We start from the raw sequence: 25,391 nt of genomic DNA, 5'->3' as shown, positions 1-25,391 counted from the left end.
TTAAAATACAACAGAGGACAGTAGTTTTCAGTGGGTGTGGGTTAGGGCTGTTTGCTAAAAACAGTGTATGGCCTAGAACTAAGGAGTTACATCAACAAATCAGTGATCGTGTTCAGACTGGAACAACTTCAATAAGCAACTTAACAACCTATTTTACCATGAACATACCACACTCTCAAGTTGACGGCTGTATCATAACTACTGGACATACCCTCCCTATATCCATGGACATATGGATATAGGGGGTGTGAATGAGTGGTAGGGACGGTGTGAATTTTGACACAAACACGAGAAGGATGATACTGTAAATTAGTAGCTTATTTGTCACAACCAAGGTTGGACATAGGAGGGAAAACCAAACATGAGTTATAACTAAAAATAAGTTTATTGTACACAACTAAAAAGTAAACTAACCTAAAGATACCCAAAATACAACAAAACCAAACAGCGTGAAAACCATGGGGGAGAGAGAGAGACTGACTGACTGCCTTTTATAGTGCAGCAGACCAGGTGAGCTGAATCCTGCTGATGACCAAACTCCACCCTTCAAGCTCCTGCAGGGAGAGGCCTGCCTAGAGAGGGTCTTCACACTAGTAATTAGTAGTGGTTGTAATAGTAATAGTAGTAGTGTATTGGTAAGAGTAGTGGAAGTAAACTGTGACAATGGCTTAAATCTAACACTCACATCATCAGATAAAATATAATATAATATAATATACATACATACATATATATATATATATATATATATATATATATATATATATATATATATATATATATATATATAGATAGATAGATAGATAAGATATAACTTCTACACCTCAGTCTTGTCATTAATTGGGTTTACACCTGTCCTCTACTTTAATATGTAAAGCGAAATTGGTTCGGCTAACCGAGTCTTAGCTACGTCCCTGGGTGGGATTGAACCACCAACCTTTCAGTTAACAGCCAAACACGCTGACTGATTGCACCCAGGAGACATGTGGTTTTGAGGGGGTGTGGCCTCAATGTTCAATCTCTACCCACCCCCATTACTTACGTCTACGTCTAGTTGAGTGTTAGCATGTTAGGTAAATAAAGCTGCTTCCTGAATTATTTGTTAATTCATTTTTGTTTTTATCTATTAAAAAAATAAAATAAAAACAGCATTATTTAAGCTTGTCAAAGGTATGACTATTACTTATGTAATATGACTATACTTGACTCCATCATCACTGATAATGTCTCCTAGTCATGCTTTTTCATCCATAGTGTTGCTCTGAGCTTCTTCAACCCAACCCATTTTATCACACAAAGTAGGTTTTTCCTCAGAATTATGTATCTTTGTTAAGCTTAGTGTAAAACGTCCCTGGGTGGGCTTGAACCACCAACCTTTCGGTTAACAGCCGAACGCGCTGACCGATTGCGCCACAGAGACACGTTGACCTGAGTTGGTGTGGCCTTACTGTCATTTATTCCTTCTAAACCTCAGGCGCGTCGTTAATCAGGTTTCTGTCTGTCCTCTACTTTAATATTTAGGCCAAAATTGGTTGAGGATTCTTGATTTTATTTGTTAATCCATTTATTATTTTGGAAAGTACAGACACAATCTGCTTCAATCTTCAATCTTAACCCCTACACCTCCTGCTCAAGGTGATAGGGAGCAGCTGCGTGCAGAAACCATCTCGACTTGAGGAGAGGCGACACCTGGAGCAGGGTAGAGAGAGAGAGAGAGAGAGAGAGAGAGAGAGAATCAACACCAAGGAACTAGGGCCGTAACACTTATCGTGTTACTTATATTACGTTATTTGTCAATCCATATATTTTTCGTAAAGCACAGAAACAGTGTTATTTAGTCTTTGGTTATAGGTATGACTACATCATCACTGATAATTTCCCTTGCTTGCTTGTTCTCATCGGTAGTTTGGCTCCCCTCCCATCACACAAGGAAGGTTTTTCCTCAGAGTTATGTATCTTTGTTGAGCTAAGTGTAAAGTGTAAGTGTGAAAATGTGTTTTTTAGATTTGTTTACTGTATGACTTTGTACTTGTGAGTACACCATCACTGATAATATCACCTCCTGCTCTGAGTTTCTTCAACCCTTCACATCTGACCACACACACTAGGAGTTTCATGTGGATCATGTATCTTTGTTGAGCTAAGTGTAAAACGTCCCTGGGTGGGCTCGAACCACCAACCTTTCAGTTAACAGCCGAACGCGCTGACCGATTGCGCCACAGAGACATGTTGATTTTAGGGGGTGTGGCCTGGATCTTCAATCTCCACCCACCCCCATTTCTTACTTCTACTGTCATTTATTCCCTCTGAACCGCAGGCATGTTGTTAATCAGGTTTTTGTCTGTCCTCTAATATTTAAACTAGAATTAGTTGAGTATTAGTATGTTAGGTATATAAAGCTGCTTCCTGAATTATTTAATGAATTTGTTTTGTTACTTGTAAAAAGAAAAAAGAAAAAAAACAGTCTTAGTGAAACTTGTCAAAGGTATGGCTATTTGCTTTTGATTAAATCATCACTGATAATATCATCTAGTCATGCTTTTCTGTCCATAGTTTCGTGCTCAGATTCTTCAATTCTTCCATCTGATGACACAAAGCTGGCTTTTCATCCTTACGATTACATATCTTTGTGAAGCTTAAAACGTCCCTGGGTGGGCTCGAACCACCAACCTTTCGGTTAACAGCCGAACGCGCTGACCAATTGCGCCACAGAGACGTGCTGATTTGAAGGGGTGTGGCCTGGATCTTCAATCTCCACCCACCCCCATTTCTTGCTTCTGCTGTCATTTATTCCTTCTGAGCAACAGGCGTGTCGTTACTCAGGTTTCTGCCTCTAATATGTAAACCAAAATCAGCTGAGTGTTCGCTACATTAGACAGATTTTCTTTTTATTTGTTAATCCATTTATTTTTTGGAAAGCACAGAAAATGTGTTTTTTAGAGTTGTTGACTGTATGACTTTGTACTTGTGAGTACACCATCACTGATAATATCTCCTCTGAGTTTCTTCAACCCTTCACATCTGACCACACACACTAGGAGTTTCATGTGGATCATGTATCTTTGTTGAGCTAAGTGTAAAACGTCCCTGGGTGGGCTTGAACCACCAACCTTTCAGTTAACAGCCGAACGCGCTGACCGATTGCGCCACAGAGACATGTTGCGTTTAGGGGTGTGGCCTGGATCTTCAATCTCCACCCACCCCTATTTCTTACTCTCTACTGTCACTTATTTCTTCTGAACCTCAGGCGTGTCGTTACTCAGGTTTTTGTCTGTCCTCTAATATTTAAACCAAAATTAGTTGAGTGTTAGCATGTTAGGTATATAAAGCTGCTTCCTTAATTATTTGTTAATTCATTTTTTTGTTACTTGTAAAAAACAAAAACAAAAAAAAAAAAACAGTCTTATTTAAACCTGTCAAAGGTATGACTATTTCCTTTTGATTACATTATCACTGATAATGCCTTCTAGTCATGCTTTTTGGTCCATAGTTTTAGGCTCTGTCTGTTCAGTTCTTCCATCTGATCACACAAAGTAAGATTTTCATGTGGATTATGTATCTTTGTTGAGCTAAGTGTAAAACGTCCCTGGGTGGGCTCGAACCACCAACCTTTCAGTTAACAGCCGAATGCGCTGACCAATTGCGCCACAGAGACATGTTAATTTCAGGGGGTGTGGCCTGGATCTTCAATCTCCACCCTCACCCATTTCTTGCTTTGACTGTCATTAGTTCCTACTGAACCTCAGGCGTGTTGTTAGTCAGGTTTCTGCCTGTCCTCTACTTTAATATGTAAACCAAAATTAGCTGAGTATTAGCCTCATAAGACTGTTTTTTTAATTTTATTTGTTAATGCATTTATTTGTTGGAAAGCACAGACATTTTTTTTACTGTATGACTTTGTACTTGTGAGTACACCATCACTGATAATATCTCCTCCTGCTCTGAGTTTCTTCAACCCTTCACATCTGACCACGCACACTAGGATTTTCATGTGGATCATGTGTCTTTGTTGAGCTAAGTGTAAAACATCCCTGGGTGGGCTCGAACCACCAACCTTTCGGTTAACAGCCGAACGCGCTGACCGATTGCGCCACAGAGACACAACAATTTGTGTGACCTGGATCTTCAATCTCCACCAATCCCCATTTCTTACTTCTACTGTCATTTATTCCCTCTGAACTTCAGGCATGTTGTCGACTTTAATATTTAAACCAAACTTGGTTGAGTGTTAGCATGTTAGATCTATAAAGCTGCTTCCTGAATTATTCGTTAATTCATTTCCTTTTTTTATTTATTAAAAAAAAAAAAAAAAAAGTCTTGTTTACACTTATACTCACAGGTATGACTATTTACTCTTGACTCCATCATCACTGATAATGTCTCCTAGTCATGCTTTTTCATCCATAGTGTTGCTCTGAGTTTCTTCAACCTTTCCCATCTTATCACACAAAGTAGGTTTTTCCTCAGAATTACGTATCTTTGTTAAGCTTAGTGTAAAACATCCCTGGGTGGGCTTGAACCACCAACCTTTCGGTTAACAGCCGAACGCGCTGACCGATTGCGCCACAGAGACACGTTGACCTGAGTGGGTGTGGCCTTACTGTCATTTATTCCTTCTAAACCTCAGGCCCGTCGTTAATCAGGTTTCTGTCTGTCCTCTACTTTAATATTTAGGCCAAAATTGGTTGAGTCTTGGCTACATAACACAGATTCTTGATTTTATTTGTTAATCCATTTATTATTTTGGAAAGTACAGACACAATCTGCCTCAATCTTCAATCTTAACCCCTACACCTCCTGCTCAAGGTGATAAGGAGTTAACCTACGCCACTTGAGGAGAGGTGACATCTGGAGCAGGGTAGAGAGAGAGAGAGAGAGAAGCAACACCAAGGCACTAGGGCTGTAACATCGTATTACTTATTTAACAATGTTTTCTAATTTTATTTGTCAATCCATATATTTTTCACAGTGTTATTTAGTCTTTGGTTAAAGGTATGACTACATCATCACTGATAATTTCCCTCGCTCACTTGTTCCCGTCCATAGTTCGGCTCCCCTCTCATCACAGAAAGTAGCTTTTTCATTTAGATGATGTATCCTTGGTAATTACACATGTTAATGATGGTTGCAATATCATTATTGATCTCAGAACAATAAAAGCTGAGCCAAGGACAGCTTGCCTAGCACGCTTCGGCTGTAGCTAATCACAAGCGAATGATCCCAGAATTACCCTCAATGTACATCTGCAAACCTCCAAATTAAGCTTCACTTGCTCCAGTCTTTGTCAACGGGGAACGGGCACACCCTCAAAAATGAGATGAACAAGAGAAACAACGGCTTGAAGTCAAGCTGTCTTTCAGAGACAATACCCTGCTGCCACCACATGTGAATGCAAACAGGCAACAGATCCTTTATATAATCTTGTACTAAAGCTTTTCAGAGATCAGATGTAAGGAGAAATATTGTTTCCACTTCAGTATCGTTGTACCTGATGTCTGTTTTTCACTTTAACTGGGCAAGTGCTACTTTTCTTGCCTCCTAGCCACTGCTTGGAATCTAATGGTAAAATGAAGACTGGCCTAATACTGCAGACCAGGCGAAACTACCTTTGTGAAATTGCCTCATCTACACCTGACAGTTAATCTCTGTATAATCTGGGAGAGGTTGGCATGTGGTTGCCTCGTTATTTGGGGTGGTCATGTCAAATATTTTAGAGGACAGAATAACTGGATTTTCTCAGAAAAAAAACAAAAAACTTACTATGAAGATTGTTCCTGGGGCCAGAATCGATCAATAGTAAATTAGATGTACTGTCACGTTAACTCAAAAAAGTAGATATAGTGTAAAGTTCCTCTGTTCCTCTAAGAATCTGCTCATATTCCCAGTATAAAATGGTTCCTGGTGTTCTCCCTGAGGAACAAAGTCGGTGTGAAAGTTACTTTTTTAGTGCTTTCATTTGACTTGTTCATTTCGATCTGCGTGCTTTAAATCTCACGTCTCCAGATTAACTCTTCCGTCTTTGGGTTCAGCGAGAAGAAGAAAAGTGAGGATATAAAGAAGCACAGCAGTGACACATTTATTAAGATGATGAATTGCTTTTAGACGGGACATCTTGTTTCTGCCTCGTATGAGAAAAGTGTGATTTATGATGGCCTCCAAGTTCACTGTCAAAAAACAATACTGCGGGAATTATCAGCATTTGAGAATCTCTGTAATACAAATTAATGATCACATCACCCAGTGAGCCCAGTTGGACCTCGCTGAATTACACACCTTAAATGGCCTGTTTTGAAGCATTAATCAGTTCCTGACAAAGCCATAACTGCTGGGTAGTGCTGAGGAAAAAAACTATCCTATCCTCCTCCTATAATCACTCAGTAAGGATGAAATCATTGTGGACATGCTTTTATTTTCACTGCAATAATGAACAAGATAAGTTCAGCGACTCTGTGGTTTATTTGACTTATTGCATCAGGGAAAGGTGAAGAGGTGAGGTGCTTTGTGTGGCCGTCTCTGAGCACCACTTCAGCTGAGGAGGCCTTTACTCATTTCTTGAAATATGAGCGTGGCGGACATGGAGGTTAAATGCATGCAAACATTGTTTACCCAGCCATCGGATTCTGAAATACCATGTACACAGTGCCTCCTCATTGTTTACCCACACTTCACACCTGTTAGCAAGCTCAGGCTGAGCTCAGATCCCTCTGCACATGAAGAAAGAGAACAGAAGAGACGGATTCACAACTCTGTCTGAACTAACGAATTTACTGTAAGTTTCTTTTTTCTTTTTTCTTTTCTTTTTTTAAATAAATACAGCTGCACATTTATTAATGGCTGGTGTGGATGGAGGACGTACACTGTCACATCACGTTCACATCCAGGGTCCCATCTGTAGTTTGTGGAAACCTCCTTCAAAGGGACTGACAGAGCTTTTGGTACAGGGGACTAACATAGGTTGTTAAAATGACAGATAGTTTCAGCCATTATGAAATGAAATAATTATTTTTCATCTACAACTCAAACGTTCCAAAGACTATAGAGAGTGTGTGTCTGAGCCGAGATTTGTTTCTGACACAGACTAAAAGGTCCATCTTCGGGGGCCGAGGGAAGGAAAGGTTCGTCCAGCTTTTTATTGACCACTAGAGTCCTGATTATGAGATGCACTCTCTGACAATATTGATATATCTATTGTTTGATATATTTTGAACAAGATAACATGATTAATGCAATGCAATCTTTAGCATGGATGGTGATTAAAAAAAATAAATAAATAAAAAAATTTGTGTTTACTTTCCTCAAAAAACACAGTCATTAAACTCCCACCTCCTCTTGGAGGGAAGGACTCGTGTGCATGTTCAGCGGAGGAAAGATGCAGAGGAAGACGACTGACATTACACCCGCACTGTTACAGCAGCTCCCATCGCACCTTGTAGGCTCTGAGTCCGTCGCCATGGCAACCCCGCCGATATACGTGTTGTTATTTGCAGGCTTTGACTTCACAGTCCCACCACTGCCATTATGTATCAATTCTCACCGAGACAGTGAAGCTGGGGGAGGAGGAGGTGCAAAGTGAGAAGTAAAGAGAGAGAGGAGACGTGAGCTGAGAAACAGAGAGGGGGAGTTGTTTTTTTTTTCTTCTTTATTTCTTTAATTCTTATCAAACACTGTATAATGTTCCCGGAAATCCTGGAAAAACACTGATCTTAAGGTGCGTGTGTGTGCGCGTGTGTGTGTGCGTGCTGTGTATTGTAACCACGGCAACTTTTACATTAGCATCGAGTATTGAACTTGACTCAGTGAGGTGGACTCAAGGCACCAAGGTGCTAAAAGGCTGAAACAGAGTGAAGTGCAAACATGTTACCAGTAAAAGACACATCAGAGAGTGGATTTGCTGGTTAGGTGTCAGACTCACATGACATCAAAGTACAGTGCTTTCAGAAAGTGTTCAGACCCCTTCACCTTTTTTCATATTTTGTTATGTTGCAGCCTCATACTAAAATCAATTGAATTTACTTCCCTCTCATCAGTCTAAACTTAATATCCAATAATGACAAAGCCAAAACTTAATTTGAGACATTTTTACAAATGTATTTAAATATTCAGACCTTTGGCAGTGATTGCAGCTCTAAGTCTGCTTGGGTATGACGCTACAAGCTTTGCACATCTGGATTTGGGGATTTTCAGGTCAGGCTGGAGTGGGACCGTCGGTTGACAGTCATTTTCAAGTCTCTCCAGAGATTCCATTGAGACCAAGTCAGGGCTCTGGCTGGGTCACTCTAGGACATTCACAGAGTTGTCACTAAGCCTTCAGCCCAGTCCGAGGTCCTGAGTGCTCTGGGTGAGGTTTTCATTAAGGGATTTCTCTGTACTATGCTCTTTTAAGCTTTCCCTCAACCCTGACCATTCATCCTGTCCCTGCCACTAAAAAAGAGCCCCACTGCCTGATGCTGCCACCACCATGCTAAGAAGGCCAAACAGTTCAATCTTGGTTTCATCAGTCACAGAGTCCTTTAGGAGGAGTCCTGGTTGTTCCAAACTTTTTCCATTTTAGAATAATGGAGGCCACTGTGCTCTTTTAGCCTCCTGTATATTTTTGTAGCCTTCCCCTCATCTGAGCCTCAGCACAGTCCTGTCCCTGAGCTCTGTAGGCAGTTGCTTCCAGCTCGTGGTTTGGTTTTTGCTCTCATACGCATTGTTAGCTGTGAGACCTTATGTACTGTAGACAGTTGTGTGCCTTTGCAAATAATGTCCAATCAATTGAACTTGCAACAGGTGGAGTCCAACCAAGGTGTAGACATATCTCAAAGATGATCAAGAGAAATGCAAAGTGTCTGAATTATGTGTCAATTTCTGTTTTTCCTCTGTCATTATGGGGTATTGAGTGGGTACTGAGTATTTTTTTTAACTTGCAAATTTTTCAGAAACTTGCAAATTGTGCAGAAAACTGATGTGCACTTAAAATAAAGCAAATAATAAATGCACCCTCAGCAAATGTTTCTGAAACCAAACTGAGCTATGTTTAAGTAAAAAAGTGCTGGTTATTATTGTAACCATGATGAGGAAGGTCCTTAACCTTAACTAAGTACTTTTTGTAACCTGTCAACTTAAATAAACCTAAATTAAAATTTGAACCTAAAGTGAGAAGTTTTATTTTTGAAATGGTGTTTTTCTGTTGATAGTGACAGTTGTCTATCTATAAAGTACACTAATACTGATTGGTTTTCATCTAAATATATGCTTAAATAAGATATAGTGTGTTTGTATGAGACTGACCTGTAAAAAAATGAGCCACAGGTCGTCTGTGCAGCAGGTTTAAATGACCCATAGTTATATTTTATTGTTAGGTGACATCTAGTGGTCATAGTAATTATGACAGGAGCAAAGGGAAAAGTGCGGTGACGTAGTTTACAGAGCGACAAAGTCCACATCAGGATGTTGACCCATCCATCCACATTGGTGGATGGATGGGTCAACATCCTGATCAACAAAAACACAGGAATATGACACAGGAGCGCTGTGTTCAACTCCCATGAGAAAGTAGCAGTTTATATTGTTTCTATTATCTATGACCGCTCGACAAAGTTAATAACATTGTTATGAAACATTGACAGAAATTACTTAATGTTGAGGAAGTACTTATTTAAACCTAGACCATGATCTTTTCCCAACCTTAACCAAGTAGTTTTTGTGCCTAAACCTGACCAGGCCACAATCGTTTGTTATTATGCCACTGTTGGTACAGTCCATGCATTTATTATTATAACCATGACAACCAAGTAGACCTGCCGCTGTGGGGGCACTACTTTGCCTTCATCAGGACATACATCTGTCATGTGACCAATATCATCCCCATGGATACAACACATACATATCATTACAATCATCCTTTTCTTCAAAAATACTACAATATGTACCAAATAGTAATAACTTCCAGTCTCTGTCATTTTAACCCATCACTGAGTCAGACAGTTCAAAATCCATTTCTCAGTTCAGGGAAATTAATTCTGCATTTTTTCAGCTTAATTATTTCACCTCCATCCTTAACATTTATGAGTTGTGCAACGTGTTTTAATTTCAATACTCCTTAAGGGTAAAAAATAAAAATAAAAAAAAGTTCTTCAAATCCATTTGTCTATTTCACTTTTAGCTGTGTCACTTCCAGCCCTCTTTAGCCGGTGAAGTGTCATCCCATGGAACAGGAGGCCATGTACAGTACAGCACAGTATGAGGGGAAGATCAAAGCCGCCGTCTCTGTTCGAGGATGACAAATTGTCAGGTCCTGTACTCAGGTCATGTGAGGAGTCCTGACTGAACACCACTCACTGGGGAAGGCTGTAGGTTACAGGTAAAAGGCAAATGGATTATAATCACTGATGCATATTCCCAGGGTCCAGCATGGAACCTCTCAGCTTAGAAATACTTAAGAAATTATAATCACTGATGCCACTCGTCTTTACAGGCTTTTTAAACGTCACACATCGATAGCAGTCACACAGGGTGAATAATATCCAGGTGTGGAATGATACTTGTGAAATATATTACGGGCTATCAGAAATGCCAAGGTCAGGTCTGTAATTACATGGTCTGAGTCTCGTCATGTGTTGTACCTCAGCAATCAAAAGCAGGGCCGAGTCATTCTAATTCTCAATCCGTCTGTGTTTCACTGGAGATGGTGCTCATCAAAAAAAAAAAAACCTTGGCCAGACCTAAAAAAGAAACATTCTGTTTTACAGTTTAATAAAAAATGTCATTGGAACTCTGTGTATGAAACGCTTCAGAGACCTAGAGAGATGGGAAATTTGTGACCACGTGATCCTTCTGATGATCGGCTGTAATAGACAACCCCTGGACAAATATCTTGACAAAAGTATTGAAGAGCACGGATGGTTAAAATGGAAAACCTGTAGAAGTCTGTGTATAGATTTTACTCATGTCTCCAAATTAGTCTTTGTAATGAGTTTTCAGGATGGTAATGATCACAACTAAATGCACACTGACTTGAAAAGCTCTTGTAGAGGTGATGTAATTAACCCAGTGATTTGTGATTTCATTTCTGGGACTGACAGTTCAATCTAAGGCTGCGCTCTGCGTCAGACAGAGGTAAAGTGCTTATATTATCTACTGTGCTCGGTACAGGTTTAGAGCACGGCTCTCACATTGTTAACATTTAGCTTTGACAGCATCTGTGCTCTGCAAGGTAAACGCCAGCAACGTGCAGTCGACTGGATCTGGGTTTTAAAGGGAATGTTTCGGTCAAGTGTCGTCACTGGAGATTTCAAGCCAACACTTTCTGCTACAGATAATCAGTACATGGTGGACTGTTTGCAATTAGCAGGTCTGTCAGGATCAGGCTGAAACTCAACAAGTTCTCCAAACTGAACAAAATAGATTGTCATCGCCCTCATTAGCAAGCATCACCAAAGTAGTTACGATTCATCCTGAGGGAGACAAGACTGTCTGAACCACATTTCATCTTCGGTTGCTGAGATATTTCACTAGAATGGCACAAGAGGAAAAGTCTGAGAATCAGTTCAGTTCAACTCTAAGGTTATGAGTCAGGTGGATTCATCATCTGGAGACCATGAATGTACAAAACGTCATGGGTCTATGAGCGATATATAGCATGGCTCAAAAACCAACCATGTGTCCTAGAAATTCATATTCATATGCAGCTAGTTTGGAACAGCGAATAGATAACTGCGACTGGATTAACATGAGAATCTGAACCGTATTTCATCACAGTCCAGCCAATAGTTACTGAGATGTTTCATTCAAAACCACAAATGTGAACCTCATGGTGGGAGAAAAAGAAAAGTCAGAGGATCACCAGGCAGTGGGATTCATCATCTGGGGAACATGAATGTGTGCACCCAGGTGAGTGGCTGTTGAGATATTTCTGTGTAGGACAAAGTGGCAGACCAGACCAACAAAATGACATTATTACCCACACAGCCGCGCTGATAAAAACCTGTCTGGACGTGTTTGGGAAAAGATCCAGCACTGACTGAAATGAACAGCTGGCTCCTGTGTTAAATTCACCGACTTTATTGACCCATGAATCCATCCCTATCTCCCTACAATGTTTTATGGCAGTAATAACAATGTCACCATACTTTTACCTGCTTTGTTCCTGACAGACCAGAGTCCTCATAAAATGGGTCATTTTAAGCATTTGGAAAAATATGACAAATGCTGTTGCTTGTCTTGTGATGACATCCTGAACCTACATAACCTTTACATTCACACTCAGAGATCTTGGTTAAAGCCAAGCTGTTCTTCACATTTTCAGACAAAAGTGTTCATCTGACCACACCGATTTGACACAAGTTTGGCTGGTTATACTATAAATGTGAACGTTGTCCCTGTAACATCACCCGTTCATTTCTAGAAGGCCTGATGTTTGTTGGTTTTTATCCATTTCGACACAGAGAACACTGCTCCACTTGCATTCCTGGACTTCTTGTGATGCTCCTGCTGCTCAGGAAGAGCGCAGCAGGAGGGAGGTTTCCTCCTGCAGTGTTGTGTGTGTGTGTGTGTGTGTGTGTGTGTGTGTGGATAAATGCAGTGACAGGAGGCTGGTGGCCTTCCCAATCCTGACCACTGTTACCTTACATCCAACCTACTGCTGCGTCCCTCAGGCTCTAGTGGGAGAAAACTTGCTGGTGGTACAAAGCTGTCACAGAGATTCCTCCATCCTGGTCTCCCAGGTTTCTGTCTCCCAGAGGGAGGCTCCAGTACGGCAACACAGATGACTTGTAGCTGCTTGGGCTCGGAGAATCTCATTAAAGTGTGTTTTGATGTTTACCTGGAGGCAGTAAACACAAAAACACACTCAAACACAAAAGGTCCATGGTAGTAAACACACATTTGCTTTGACATACATGCAGATGTGTACAGGTGTGTAGTGCACCTCTGGACAGAGGGGTTCACTGCATATCTATCTAAAAATATCCACAGATTCAGTATGTATCAGTGCACACCTTGCAGAGGAGAACTACAGTCAGTCACGACAGTTAATTTATTCTGTGATTTTTTTACTGTTCAAGACACTGCTTTAAAGGTGGTGTCTCAGTTAAACAGTACTGAAGCTGGAGAGAAGAGCTTCTCCAGGGGGCAAACTCCTCCCTTCCCTTCCCTTCAAAGCTAATCAGGCACACAACTAGGAACAGGCAGCAAAGAGTCAATAAGAAGAAACAATCTGACAATGATGACAGTTTCATGCTAGAATGAGAGTTCTCTCCAGAAGGAGACGATGAGACAGACGTTACATTAGTTAACTATGGTCCACTGGGAGCTGCGGCACGACGAGGATGTGCACTGATCACCGGTGAAGGAAGAGTTCAGATTCTTTTTTTAAGGGTACCCTGTGGACATTTTGACCACTGGTATCACTTTGGAGTGTTTTTTTTTGTTTAGTTTTTTTTGCAGGGATTTATTTGTCACATATACAGTATACAAGCACAAACCACTGGATTTTAGAACAACAGCACTAATCAGCAATCACTGCTTGAGTCTTGTGCTTATGGTGGAACTACAGGATGAGGAACTTTCATTGGAAAACATAGACACATATAAATGAGTTTTCATTTTTAATTTTCATGAAATGATCTCTTTGAAGAAGAATGGGGTAATATGGCATATCTAATTATCCCAAACAACCAGGGTTGCCTTTGTACCAGCTCGACTGGCTCTGCATATTGAACCCTTGGGTGATACTCTCCTAGAATAAAGTTTTATAAAGACAAAGTTACATTTTTCTATCTCATTATTTCAGGCTTTAAATCTGGCACTTCGTCCAATTGTTTACTTAAAAAGTTTAAATAGTCTTCGGCAGGATCACAAGAGTTAATCAGTGCACTATTGTTGTAACCTGAGGGGAACATTTAGGTGCTGAGGAGCCCGGGAGGCAAAACTGCCTCAAACTGCATTTGCAGCGGCGTTTGGTGATGCACAGCCTCTGTTGGATTTAATATGTTCTTCTCTTTGCTGTCACTTTTCCACCGTACAGGCTGAAACAACCTTTGAAGTATTACTGTCTTTATTTATGCAGCTTAACAGCCCTGCATTGCACACTGATCATTTTTTAAAGGATGGTTTCAAGGATCTATCAACCAAGCAGCAACTGTTGGGACTGAGAAATGAAGCCAACACCGAAGTGCCAAAAACTGCAGTCCCTTGAATGACCACTAGAGACTGCCTCCAAACATGAGTCAATCCCCAGAGACTCCCTTGTTAAAATGTCAAATTTTACAGCAGAAATAAACATGTTTGCAGCCTGGTACAAAAAAAGGTTTTGGTGTTCATAGCTAATTTTCCGCTTCATAACATCTTTCATTAACTTTATATACAATGGTATCAACCAGATACACGTAACTAGATAGTGCCAAAAATATGCAGACCAAATTGGGTAACATTTTGCTGAATTGTTTAAATTTTCAAAATAAAATGTTCAGACGATACACTCACCGCAATTCAGTCTGTCACCCATTATAACACAAGTCTGCATTTATAACTCACAGTAATTATGATTTAGTTTGTAAAAAGTATTTGATCTGTGTCTCATTTCCCTGGTGGAGGTACAGTTTACAATCATGGCTGGATTACCTATCAGCCAAAGCGGGTTCACTCCATGTTCTTTGGGTCTACATAGTTTTATTTATGGCTCATTTGTTCGAAATTTACTCCACTAAAGAAGAAACTATGTTGTGTTCTCAATCCTCCATCCTGAGACTCTGTGTCCAGAACTAGCTGTAAGAGAATTTCTTTTCTATTCTGCCCTTGTCTTGTGGTTATGTGTTTAATCAAATTTCATAAATTGTTTTCTGTGACAAAAGATCTTGGGAAAGGTTGTCTTGCATTATTCCATCATAAAGGTATTGTACGAGGGGGCAGGAGGTTCATCCAGTCACGTATACATTCCTGCCTGTGAGTATTTCTGATTGGACAGACTGTGCTCTGTGAAGCACATCACGTTTCTGACCAGAACAGTTCATCTATGATGAACGAACAACTTGATCAGCTGTACTGTGGACCTGCACAAGAGCGCTGAAATTGTCAGACATGTTGTTCAGCCACTGCATCACTGCCCTCTCCGCCAGCAGAGGCTTCAAAATGTCCCGTTCCCAAAGCAGAAAGTGTAATCGTTTCCTCCTCATGATATTCGCTGTCTGACAAAACTCAAAAGCATCACCATTTTGCAGAGTCACTACTTCTGGTTTACTCAGTAGTATGTGGCTCTTCATGAGAGAGCACATCCAATGGTGGAGCACATCACATGTAAAGGTGCGTTTATGTGCTGTCATGGTGCTGAAATTGTTCTCCACTCTGAAGTCAGAAAAAATGATTTTCAGACCATTCGATACAACTGATTACCAAAAAAAAAAAAAAAAAAGTGATATCTGAATGTTGAAGGTTTGTTGTCAGGCCTTAACTTCAGCACATGAATGCACCACCAGGAAGGATTCCCAAACCAGGTCGGCATTTTAACACCATCAAAACTCTACAATTCATTAACTTCCATGAAACAACTGCGCACACGTAGGTTTCATTATGATGCATTAGCTACCTTGAGCAAGTTTCTAGTCCCAGTGAATTGATCTTAATAGTGTGCTGAAATTAACTGAAGCCAATGAAACCTTGGAAGGCAGGAAAAACAAATTTAAAAATGTCAGCATTGCTTTCATTAATTGGTAAATTGTCAGTACTACAAGTTGTAAGCATTAATTGTCCTATCATCCTTCCTAGACTTAGTCTGCTTCCAAAATAAAGCAGCATAGCTGAGAATGAGTGAGTGTGAACAACTCTTGTTCTTCTATTGATTTCTTATGTGTGGATCCAATGAACGTAGTGACAATGAAATGCCATGAAATCCAATAGAGAAGAGGAACAATGAACTGATATCCCGTTAAAGGGATGCAGTGTAGCAGGCAGCCTGCACTATGGGTAATAAATCAATGTTACTGACAACTGTCCACACTGCGTCTCTGTAAACGACACAAACCGAGTGAAACCACTGAGTTCAGCTGGTGCTTTGACCCGAAGCCAAATACATCTAATGCTGGGCAGACACTCTGATACACCCTGCTTACACTGCCATGTTCAGGGAACACATTCACACACAACAGCACATAGAAATACAACTATAATGACACCAGCAGAAGACACAAACACCCTACAGCCAGTTGGTCAAATGAGGGTTACACACACACACACACACACACACACACACACACACACACACGAACACAAATACACAAGGCCAGCCATGCTGATTAGGACTCTCCCCAGGGCACTATGCATCTTATCTCCACTGCTCGTGTAGCACCTGTTAGCCAGCTAACAGACATGGGACAGCTCACAGGCATCTGAGGGTGCACTGAGACCAGATAAGCAGTAAATTAGAGGCGAGCAGAGGGACAGCCCATGAGACGCAGCCCGAGGACCAGTCTGCATGAAACTGGGGGAATGTACCTTTAAGTGGAGAGCCCAGTCTAACCATGAACGCAGTGATTTAGGATTTATTACATGTCAGAAGTGGGCTCTGAGTTGTGCAGTGTTTTGTAATTTGTAATGAAGCAAAGAAGGGATGATGTATTTTCATGGGCCAACCTGGAATTTGGATTACGGCAGAAAATTAACTCTGTGACAAACAAAGGTTTGATACTTACACATTTTTTTTCAGCAGGATAATCTTCACAAATGATCAACGCTTTTGTGATATTTAAAGTCTAAATACAATCTCCAGGAGTAAAAAGCTCATGTTAGGCTATAAATAAAGTACTCTGCGGTCGCATGACTTTATCGTCACCACCACTAAACTTCCAACTTATACAGTCATTTTTCAACAAAAGCTTTTCCGCTTACAAAGTTAGGAATGCTTTGTAAGAACGTGAGTATAAACACAACGAGGCTGTGAGGTGGACTGGTGAGTAGGTCAGGTTTTGTGTGCGGCGTCATGACATTCCCGACGTCCTCTGTAGTCTCATTTAGCCACTTTTAAGCAACCAGCCTTTTTTTAAGAGACGTAAAAGCTTCCAGAAATCCCTACTGGGCTATTTACTGACATATTTTATGTTGTAGAATAAAACGTGAAAATATCTTGAGCTTGTGTTAACCACAGACCTTATTTCAGGCATCTAACCAAAAAACCCATTGAAAAAACCCATAGACTTCAGGACAAGAGAACCAGAAGTGCTAAAATGCTAACTCATTTCCTGATTGTAGGATTTATTCAGCAAAACCCTATTATTTTGGGAAAAAGGCAGAATGAAACACTGACATGACTCATATGGGTGAAATGGATATACTGAATTCATAATGACAACATGTAAACAGGGTTCCTTTAGAATTGACAGCATATTCTTACACTAATATGAACAACATGTCATGTATTTTATGAACTACATCTGCAGCTTTTGTCTTTGTACCATCTCAGTCTCCTTCGCATGTTTCATTAATCCATTTCATTGCTTTGCATGAACATATCATGAATTTGTGTTGCATCTATAATTATGTCCTGTATAATTATTTTTTTAATTACATCAGTATTCTCTTCTCTTTTTATTATTTCTCCGTGTGATTACAAACTGTTCAAATATGTTTTTTTCTTTTATTTTGGTCTCATATCCTTTTTAGTGTGACTTCATCTGTCCAGGGCCCACACAGGAAAAGTGGTTTACAGCCATGTTTATTAATGTGCATGGTCCCCGTTAAATAAACCAATAAATAAACACAACAAGATGTTCTTGTAGTTTATACCATGGTCACAGTAAATAATTGTTTCTGTTGTTTCTTGTTTGGGAAACTGAATATTTTTAAGGGTCCTGAACAGTGAATGCCACTTTGCTCATCAGCTCAGACTGAGTCGTTATTCTCACTCCTGACCAGTGACCCTGACATCAAGATGTTGTGGCACATATTCTCTCGTAGTTAAATGGAAATGTGTCACGTTGTGATCTTTGTGCCGTTAATTTGGACGAACTGTAGGTAGAAAATGTCACATCACATTTTTTGGCAACATAAAACAATATTTCTTTTCTTTCAACACTGTCATCCGATGACATTCTGGCATTGATTGATTAATTATTCATTTACGTTTTGGGAGTCGACTGTACCTGCTACTACATTATGATCCACAATCCACAACATTCTTTCAATGTCGCTTACTTGCTAAACCAATCTCTACATCTGATATTCACATAACAAACTTTGCTGTCATGACTCACACTGCAGTACAATCTCAGTAAGCCAACACCTGCAGCATCATGGGATTTCTGATGTTTTGGATAAAACAATATACTGCAGAGATTTGACTGTACTGTTGACAAAGTTTCAATCATACCGTAGATGTGTGTCACTCCAGGACTGAAGGTAAAAGCATCTTGTTATTCACAGTGAAACAAATTAGACTCAACCACTGGTAACACCAGAGACTCACTATTCAGACAATAAAATCTAATGTTTTTATCATCCAAAGCTGGAACTGTGCTGCACCATGTATCAAATCTGCATTATGACTGACAGCTTCCATGAACCTCACTAAAAACTGTTACCATGTTTATACATCAGTCATCATTTATCATAAAGCTGCAACTAGAGACCATCTAGCAAAGCGATCACACCAACTGTGATGCTTGTCAACATGTTGCCGTTCAACTTATGATTGCTCGGTCCATATTCAAACTCTGCCTTCATTGTAATCTCAACTACACACCAGTCAAGTTTCATGACTGTATCCTTCGGGTTGTGATGGTATCACGGTTCTAAAATCGGTTCAGACAGACAGACCTGGCACTCAAAAGTAGCCAAACTGCCTCTGTGGTAGTTGACATTTTACCCTGTTTAGACACACATGTTCGTACAGCTTTCTTTGTGGGGACCCAACATTGACGTATTTTGGGTCCCCACAATTTGCTAGCCCCTTACTATAACCTTAACATTCACAACTAAATGCCTAATCGAACCAAGTCTTAACCCTCAACCCATAGACCCTATAAATATATTAGGCTCCCAGTTCTTTGACCCAATGAATATAGTAACACACACGCACACACACAGACTCACAAGGTGAAAACAATAAAATAGCAGAGAGGTGCTAAAGTGTGTGAGGTGATGACCTTTACATCCTTGATGGTGCGCTGTCAGATATCCAGACACCTACAGGGTGGTCCAGCATGGTGGTATTGGGTTAGGTGTGAACATTTAATTCATGACATTTAGCTGACACTCCTCAGCAGGGCGACTGTAAGTGACAATGAGTGAGCAGGTAGGGTTTAGCATCTGAGTCGAGGACAAGGGCAATTTATCTTACAACTGTGGTGGTGTTTGAAACTTTAACCTTTAAGCAAACGGTCCAATCTTTTCTAACCAGCAGGCAACTGATCAGTAGCCATTTTACTGTGGAATCTGACAGAAGAAATAAGGCCACATTTGGATCATAATCTGATAAAAGCAATTATTTAAGATAAGCGCACCCTGATTGTTCAAAATCCTCAATATCCTCTTGTTTAATGTAATAAATGGGCCCATTGGTGGCCCAGGAGTTAGATGTAAAGGATCATCCTTCAGAATTTCATGATCAGTCCCATTCTGGATAGTATTTATGAGTTGTATGGTACCTTTTTAGCACCAGTCATTCAATGTATTTACATCCTCTAATTAGCTCCCATATTAGCAGCTTTTATTAGCTGCAGGCTCCACCATTCCAATGCCGGATTCAAGTTGCCTTCACACCCACTGGGGACTGACAGGAAATGATGCAGCCTGTAATTCAGTGTGATATCAGCCTCATTATTTTCTGTTCACTCTCCTACAACTGTATCAGGTCTGGTTTAATACGCTGGTAAAGTTAAGGCAGCATTTAGTTTAATTTGCTAATTTGCTGAAAATGCTTGCTGAACATAAGGTTGCAGTGATCAAGACAATGAAACAGAGGACTGTCACAGACAGGAGACCGCCGTTTGTTTCCTGAGTGAAATTGATTATTGTTTATTTGAACTATGACCATCTTACAACCTTAACCGCATGTTTATTATTGTAGATACAGTACATCACCGCCTGTACATTCTACTTGTTTATCATTGTAACCATGATGAGGGTCAGATAAACCTTTTAGGAAATGCTTCTGTGGTCATATCCGGGGGTATGGACATACAACCTATATGGTTGTTGAAGTTTTTTCTGCTTGATTCCAGATACTATTACTTATTACTGCTATCTTTTTTGTAACTGGCACTTCAATACTTTACTTGACTTCATTATTTATTTTCATCAGATCAGTTTCTACTGCCTGCAGCTGTACACATGTTCAGGCGAACCAGTCGTCTAACATGCACAACATGTGTAACACCCCCTGGTTGATTCTGCCCGATTATGTTTCTTGCACACCACCTCCACCCCACCCCACCACCCGACCCCACCCCTAAATCATCTCCTGTCAACCTCTGTCAACTATATGATAAAGGCCAGAAAAATCAGCTTTGAAAGAAAATATTTAGCTTTGACATGAACGCCTTTCAATACCAAAATACATAATTCCTTATCGGAGCGCTGGTGTTTATGCTGTCAGTACAGTATTACATGATGGCCATTTTCTGCATCTGTCACACAAACCCAGTGCCTGTGCGTCATCACAGTCAATTCAAAGTTAAGGTCTGTCACGGCCAGCAGACTAAAATTGTAGATGTTCAGACTCTAGGAATGTAACCAGATACTTAGAGAAAGACCAGACACAAACATAATCCAGTTAAAAAATCTTGGTTGACATGATGAGCCTTATCTCTGGTATGATAAGCTGCTAGTTAACTTATTTTACATGATTTAAATGCTGACTGCTCCTGTACTATAAGATGTCTCTGAATTGTGAAAAAGTTACAAACATTACCCCCTCATTCTCCACCAATGTGCAGATGGACTTGCAGTCTATCAGACATCTAAACCTAAACAAAGGTTTTCTGTAGGATTAGTTCTGTTTGTCTCTGCACACTTGGGTTTGTATATATCTTGGGCCACAATTTCATTTTCTCCATCCAATCGAACAAGTTCCAGCAGGTCACTGACTAATAAACAGCATTGTGATTGTGGGAAAATGGCATCAGAACTAAGTGGAGGTGTCAGATTAGGGGCTTTCTCAGCATCAGATTATATTTGACTAAAGGTTTCTGAGGGGGCAGTGCATAGAACTCTAAAGCACTTTGCAGAAACTGGATCAGTTGTATCCAAAGCACGATCAGACACAGCAAAAGTGACCACAGCCTCAGAAGATCAATACATCAGGCTTAGTTCCCTTGGGGGATAGAAAAGCAACTTCATCACAGATAAAGAATTAACTATATAAAAAAGACAAGTCTCAAATCAACAAACGTACTACTAAAAGAAGGCTGTCCTGTAGGGGTCTCAGAGGAAGAGTAGCAGTTTCTGAACCTACTACTCAGGAGGGGAAACAAGCCTGAACACTTGGGGTGGGCTCAGAAATACCAACATTTCATAGTGGATCACTGGGGAAAAAAAGTCATATTTACTAATGAATTCAAGTTTTAGATCTATGGCAGAACCAGAAAGGTGAATGTCAGGAGACGAGCAGGAGAGAGAACGATACCGTGTTGTATCAGGCCCTTAGTGAAACTTGGTGGAGAGGAATATTGAAGTGGGGGTGCAATAACTGGCAACACAGTTAAGTTTAAGTCTGGAACAACATGGTGCACCGACAACCACGGAGCCATGTCACTACCCGTTAACTGCATCTTATGGTGGATTGAAATTAGGACAAGTGATAACTGGTTGTTGTACATCTTGGGTAGAGCTGGTGGAGAGAGGCAGTTACCTTTCTTGTTTATTATCATGATTGTAATGAACATGTTTTTATCTTATTTCCATTTTTGTGGAGGAGGATTCACACTGCAACAGGATAATGACCCAAACACACCTCAAAGCTTTGCAATAGCAAGAGAAGACAAAGGAGTCCTTATTGTCATGGACTTCCCCTCACAGTCACCTGACCTCAGCCCCACTGATCATTTATGAGGTCGTTTGAAGACCTGTGACATGACCACAAGCTCTGTGGAACATTGTCAGAGTAAACGATTCAACCATCTTTCTTCAAGAAGAAGAACCTCAACTGCAAAAGCCTCTTCTGCATGACAAACACTCAACAACACTGTTATTTCTCTCCAGGCAGTGTATACTGTAGGAATGAAAATTTCATGATTTCATTAGACGAAGAGTTTGTGTCTGTGTGTGTGTGTGTGTGTGTGGGATGGCAACATGTTGAGATAACAGCACACACTGCTGCTAAAGAGACTCCCACAAAAAGATGAGGTTAACTAAGAAAAATGAAGAAAAACATGAAAGAAATAGAAAAGAGTGAAGCCCAAAAGGAGTTAGAGAGAAGGTGGAGAATGGCCTGTGCTTTTCACACTGCTTTTCCCATGACGCCCTTCTTACTCCCCGTAAGACTACTGTGTTCCTGCAGCTTGTTACTTTGCTCTTGGCTGCGTGACAGTCCCTTCCTACCCTCAGCAGTGTGTTAGCCGTGATGAGAGGAGGCCGGAGGCGGGAGCTTAGATAGTGAGTGAGGGGGAGAAAGAGTAGGTTGGGAGAAAGGATGGAGAGGTGGAAGCACGAATGGTATAATGGAATAAGGTGTAGGGGCAGAGAGAAAGAAAGAGAGAGGAAAAAAGAAAACAGGTCAGAGAAGAAGTGTGATTGAGGGGGAATAAGAACAAGGGGCAGGTGGTGGAAGGTTGAACGGATTGATGCAAGGTGTGAGCTGTGAGGAGAGGGAGGCGATATCAAATTTGGAAAGAGATGAATGGAAGGATGGACAGCTGGAAAAGCCAGCGGGAAAGTGAGAGCTTTGGTGAGGGAATGAACAGTGGCGGAAGAATAAATGGAAGGAGAGAAGCTGTGATATGTGAGAAAAGAATGCTGACGGGGACCGGACGATTTTATGCTAACCTGCAAAGTCTGAGATGTCTATGTGTGAATGAGAGTGAGAAAGGAAATCAGAGGAGAGAGGAGAGGAGAGTCACAGCTTGCTCGGAGTGACGCATGAGAGAATCCTGAGGAGCCTCCAGGCAGACTACCACCAAGGGTGGGTGAATTCCTTCATCCTACAGACCGATGCCATGGCAACGCCACGCACAGACTGGCTGGAAGTGAAGTGGAAAGGCTGCACGTTGGCCCAGGGAGCCTGCATGACGTGAAATAGGCTAATTTGCAATTGCCTGCATATGACCCACCAAGCAACTTACATACATGTCAGGACACAATGTGGACTGAGGATTGGATTTTATTAAAGATATAATGGATATTTTTTATTCATTTTTATTATATTTTTAACAGTGTCATTTATGCTGAGGTTCCATGTAACAACTATCATCTTGTTTTTAGTAAAATGACAGAACAATGAGAACTTATCTAATTGTCCCAGTGCATCAGTGCTGTATTGTATTAGCTTTTCGAACAACTCAGTCCTCTAAGGAAGGAAAAGCCTGTTGGATTCAGAGTCTGCTTTTAAACTGGGGGGGGTAGTAAGTTCATTTCCCAGTGCCAGCAAGCATCTGCTCTGCTGTAAAGACCTTGGACGTGTCTCTAAAGCCCTGCCAACTGCTGGGTGCAGAGACTGACCTTGTGCTCTGATCTGTTTGCTGCTGGGCAAGAACTTTGCCCTGTGGGGATCAATTAAGGATCACATTAATATTCCTCCACCCTACACATGAGAGTCTGAGGACATATATATATATATAATATAATAATAAGATAAAATCAATAGTTCAGGGGAGTTGAGACGTTTATATATCCTTCTTACCGAAATATTACAATATATTTCACATGTTTATGTGTGGAGGAATCTTGTAATACGATTTCAGGCACCCATAAAGTGGACCATACCATTTCATCTCGTACCTCTCACCCACACCTGGCTCACGTCTTCAAGTCTCTATCTAGCTTGTTAAATAAACTTCACTTTGTTACCATTGAAATTTGATTGTGTCAAATATCTATGGATGTGAAAACTAATGTTGGCTAGTTTCTAACTTTGGCCTTAAGTTACACTTTAGCTAATGTTAGCTAGTTTCCAGCTTTTGCCTTCAGTTACAGTTTAGGCAACTAAAGTTTGCTAGCTCATAGCACACCCTTTCTTTGCCAGTTTTGGGTTGGCATTTCATAACCAATAAAAAATGTCATGTATTGTCAGATTTTAACATTGGTGCTCAGCAGTGAAATAATGGTTGTAGAGATGTGTATTGACATCACTATATAGTTTTATTCCATTTTAACAGTCTTTTATTTGTCTATGGTGATTTATTTTATGATTGTGCTTTTATAATAGCCACCTCCTTTGTTTTCACTCAGAAATTTGACCTGCTCGGGTAACTGAACAATATTAAAACACATGCTGACGACACACATGTAATAGTAATAGTATCAGCAGTGGTGGAACATAATAACCTACATTTACTCTTCTCTGTAGTGTACTTAAGTAAAATTTTGAGGAACTTGTCATTTACTTGAGTATTTCCATTTTAAGTGACTTTATACTTCCACTACATTTTACAGGGAATGTAGTGGAGATAACAAGCAAGAAACTGTAAGGGCTGTAACACTTTATTTCACTGAAGAATGAACCTGCACTGTAGTGGGTTTGCTTTTACCCTGGAGCAAAAGTTAACCTTGACCTTAACCTCTCTGTATTGTATAATTCACACCCTGCTAACATGTATGTCTGTATGAGATAGACCTTACGTGTGTTGGCTCCTCAATAAGGACAAGTGGTACAGTTATTGTGCATCATTCAGGTACGTAAACTTAAGTTTTACTTAAGAGAATGTATGACTTATAAATATACAGAATTTTACCTTGGTAATGAATCAGAAACATAATTTTTTTCATCTCCTTCACACAGGGAAAAAGAGTTCCAGCCAGTGCATCAATCATCAGCAGAATTTATCTGAACAAAGAGAGACAATGAAAATAAGACCCATGTTGTGATTTAGGCTGACAAGTCAAATGAATTTGTGACTCAAAAAACTTGCAGAAACAAATTAACAGTGAAAGAAATGTGATTGTAAGTGAAAGAGAAAGAAGTGGAAGCTAATCACCATTCACAGCTTTCATTATGTGTTATCTGAGTAGGTGAGATAGATTACACTGACAGCAGCAATTGGCAGATTAGGAAACTTTAATTTATTGTAATTGTGTTTCTAAAATTGACCCCTAGGATACATGCTAGTTTATTGGTAGCCTACTAACTGTGGTTGCTCTCTATACCCCTCAGACCCACACACACACACACACACACACACACACACACACACACAGCTTTTTTTCAATTTTTCAGAAATAAATTTTATGCAAAAGGAGACGTTTAAAGATCCAGGCACCATTCAAAC

The 25,391-nt window shown here is 40.3% G+C and overlaps 7 non-coding genes across 7 annotated transcripts; all 7 read right to left on the bottom strand.

The window, feature by feature from the left end:
* Positions 1-1,346: 1,346 nt before the first annotated feature.
* On the bottom strand, positions 1,347-1,420 carry trnan-guu (transfer RNA asparagine (anticodon GUU)). Its single transcript has one exon. It is a non-coding gene; the product is annotated as a tRNA-Asn (tRNA).
* Positions 1,421-2,152: 732 nt separating this feature from the next.
* On the bottom strand, positions 2,153-2,226 carry trnan-guu (transfer RNA asparagine (anticodon GUU)). Its single transcript has one exon. It is a non-coding gene; the product is annotated as a tRNA-Asn (tRNA).
* A 416-nt stretch (positions 2,227-2,642) lies between these two features.
* trnan-guu (transfer RNA asparagine (anticodon GUU)) lies at positions 2,643-2,716 on the bottom strand. The gene has a single exon. It is a non-coding gene; the product is annotated as a tRNA-Asn (tRNA).
* A 366-nt stretch (positions 2,717-3,082) lies between these two features.
* trnan-guu (transfer RNA asparagine (anticodon GUU)) lies at positions 3,083-3,156 on the bottom strand. The gene has a single exon. It is a non-coding gene; the product is annotated as a tRNA-Asn (tRNA).
* A 425-nt stretch (positions 3,157-3,581) lies between these two features.
* On the bottom strand, positions 3,582-3,655 carry trnan-guu (transfer RNA asparagine (anticodon GUU)). Its single transcript has one exon. It is a non-coding gene; the product is annotated as a tRNA-Asn (tRNA).
* A 371-nt stretch (positions 3,656-4,026) lies between these two features.
* Positions 4,027-4,100, bottom strand: trnan-guu (transfer RNA asparagine (anticodon GUU)). Its single transcript has one exon. It is a non-coding gene; the product is annotated as a tRNA-Asn (tRNA).
* Positions 4,101-4,499: 399 nt separating this feature from the next.
* Positions 4,500-4,573, bottom strand: trnan-guu (transfer RNA asparagine (anticodon GUU)). The gene has a single exon. It is a non-coding gene; the product is annotated as a tRNA-Asn (tRNA).
* Positions 4,574-25,391: the final 20,818 nt, after the last annotated feature.

The sequence above is a fragment of the Trachinotus anak genome, unplaced genomic scaffold (assembly GCF_046630095.1).
Source record: "Trachinotus anak isolate AG129_WGS33_773 ecotype Australia unplaced genomic scaffold, CSIRO_AGI_Tana_v1 ptg000013l, whole genome shotgun sequence".
Taxonomy (NCBI): domain Eukaryota; kingdom Metazoa; phylum Chordata; class Actinopteri; order Carangiformes; family Carangidae; genus Trachinotus; species Trachinotus anak.
This window is presented reverse-complemented; position numbering and strand designations above follow the sequence as displayed.